A 2,859-nucleotide genomic window follows, 5' to 3' on the forward strand; every position below is an offset into this window, starting at 1 on the left:
TTCTACAACTTTCCCAGTCCCTCTTAGTGTGTGTCTTCTCACTCGTTCAGAAATAACCATCTTTAGGACAAACTACTTTTTTTCAGTTCCTTCAAAAATGCATTTCCGTACCTTATGCCTTTCTTCAAAACACACCTTATTTGTATATATTAATTAGAATCTATAACCTTCACAGCCTTAGTTTTTACTGACAACTAAAAGTAAGCTATTGGCATTTTCATTGGCAAATCCAGGAACATATTTTGTAACATTCAAAAGCATAGGTGTTGTTTTTCCTTCCATCACCATATTTTTGATAAATCATTTTTCAGTGTACAGTTTAGTAGCATTAAGTACATTCACATCATCGGGCAACCATTACACCATCCATTTCCTGAGTACCTTGCAAAACTGAAACTCTGTCCGCATTAAACAATAACTCCTCGTTCCCCGTTTTCTTCTAGGCGAGGGTAACAACCATCCTACTTTCTGTCTCTGTGACTTTGATTACTCCGCGTACGTCATGAACGGGATCACACAGTATGTCCTTTTGTGACTGGCTTATTTCACTTAGCATGAAGTCTTCAAGGTTCATCCATGTTATAGCCAGTGTCAGAATTCCCTGCCTTTTTAACACTGAATAATATTCTATTGTAGAGCTATATACCACTTTTTGATTATCCGTTCGACATTTGGGTTCCTTCCACATTTTGACTCTTGTCAAAAGAGTCAAATTATATTTTTAATACTCGAGCATTTCTAGGAATATTCCCCATGGTGACATAGGAAAGCTGATCCTTTTTTTTTTTTTTTCGCCAGGTGCAAGTTTTACTTGGACACTAAGACTTCTTCCTTTTTATTTAATTTTTTTTATTAGTTTCAGGTGCACAAAACAAAGTAATATTTAGATGTTTATCATTTAGATCCCTCACACTTTGTCAACTCTCCTCCCCCCCCCCACTACCCCGCTGACATCGCACACAGCCATTACATTTCCACTGTCTCTATTCCTAATGCTGTACTCCGCTTCTCGTGTGTGTTTTTATATATATATATATATATATATATATAAACTTGTAGCTGACATTCCTTATTGTTCAGCTTCAGCTTCAGGTGTACAGTGCAGTGATCAGGCATCTACATCTTCCCTGAGGTGGTCTCCCTGATGAGACAAGTGTCCATCGGATACCCTACAAAATCTTTACAACATTATTGAGTACATTAATTAACTTTCGTAACCCCGTGGCCATCTTGTGGTTACTGACTGCTTTCTAATCCCCTCATCTTCCCCCCTTACCCTACCCGCCCCCATCTAGCAACCCTCAGTTTTTCCTCTATGTCTCCGAAACTGTTTCTGCTTAGTTCATTCACTTACTCTTTTCTTTAGATTCCACACATAAGTGACATCATATGGTATTTGTCTTTCTCTGTCTGACTTATTTCACTTAACATAATGTTCTCTAGGTCCATCCATGTAAAAGCATAGGCTTTTGTAATAAAATATAAGATATATTTATTAACAGATCTTAATCTATCTTTTAGTTTTCCTGTGACAAGAAACCAAAAATAGATGAACTCAGTATCTAATAAATATTTCAGTCTTTTATTGTTTTGCAATACCTAGATAGTTAATAATATTTATCATTTAACACAACTTAGTAAAACTAAAATCTTAAGTTACTAACTGATTTTTAGAAACCACGTCTAAGCATCTGTATCACATAATACCATCCAGAGGCAAAAACACCCCGTATAAAACAGAGACAAGCACAGATATCAGAGATTATATATATGAACAGAACTGCTAACAGTTGTAAAGAGGACCTAAGATCTTATAATTGTCCTTACAATCTTAAAGAGGTTTAACAAAGGGTGAGGGTGGGATTTGGCTTGAGAATCAGCTGGCTTGGCTTTTATTAATATAAGTGCCTCTGTTTTTCTTTCTTTCTTTTTTTTCTCCTCAGTTATCTCAGCCTCAGGCTGCAGCCAAAGCCGGCAGTAACTTTGCTTATAATTCAGGCTATCTGCAAGATCTTAAAGGTTACTGAGAGTTAGAAAAGCCTTTCAAGACTTAGTTTTGCCAAGTTTTTAAATATAGACTTGGTGTACAACATAATTTTAACTTCAAAAATAGTATAATTTGTCGCGCGGTAGTCCAGTCCCAAGATGGCGGCCACCATGAAGAAGGCGGCTGCGGAAGATGTCCACGTTACTTTCGAAGATCAACAAAAGATGAACAAATTTGCACGGAATACAAGTAGAATAACAGAGCTGAAGGAGGAAATAGATGTAAAAAAAGAAACAACTCCAGAATTTAGAAGATGCTTGTGAAGACATCATGCTTGCAGATGACGACTGCGTAATGATACCTTACCAAATCGGTGATGTTTTCATTAGCCATTCTCAGGAGGAAACACAAGACATGTTAGAAGAAGCAAAGAAAAAATTTGCAAGAAGAAATTGACGCCTTAGAATCCAGAGTGGAATCAATTCAGCGGGTGTTAGCAGATTTGAAAGTTCAATTATATGCAAAATTTGGGAGCAACATAAACCTTGAAGCTGACGAAAGTTAAACATTTTATAATACTTTTTAAAATTTGTTTAATAAACTTGAATATTGTTTTAAAAAAATAGTATAATTTAAAAAGCCTTTGAGAGGCTACCATTCCTTAGAATTTAGAACGTATATGGGCCAAGCGGAGTTATAATAAAACATCGCTGGCTGATAATTCACCAGTTGGCTAATGTAGGACAGACAGGGCTCCCAGAAGGTACGGATACAGAGCTCCCCATCAGTTTGGTGTCTAAAACACAAACGGAAAAGGGAAAGAAAAAGGGGAAAGACAGAGTAGAGGCAAATAAAACAATACAAATAAGTCA

At 36.4% G+C, this 2,859-nt stretch overlaps 1 pseudogene; it reads left to right on the forward strand.

Moving 5' to 3' along the window:
- Positions 1 to 2,145: 2,145 nt before the first annotated feature.
- Positions 2,146 to 2,586, forward strand: LOC117038166 (prefoldin subunit 4-like; annotated as a pseudogene).
- Positions 2,587 to 2,859: the final 273 nt, after the last annotated feature.

This window comes from Rhinolophus ferrumequinum, chromosome 18 (genome assembly GCF_004115265.2).
Source record: "Rhinolophus ferrumequinum isolate MPI-CBG mRhiFer1 chromosome 18, mRhiFer1_v1.p, whole genome shotgun sequence".
Lineage (NCBI taxonomy): Eukaryota > Metazoa > Chordata > Mammalia > Chiroptera > Rhinolophidae > Rhinolophus > Rhinolophus ferrumequinum.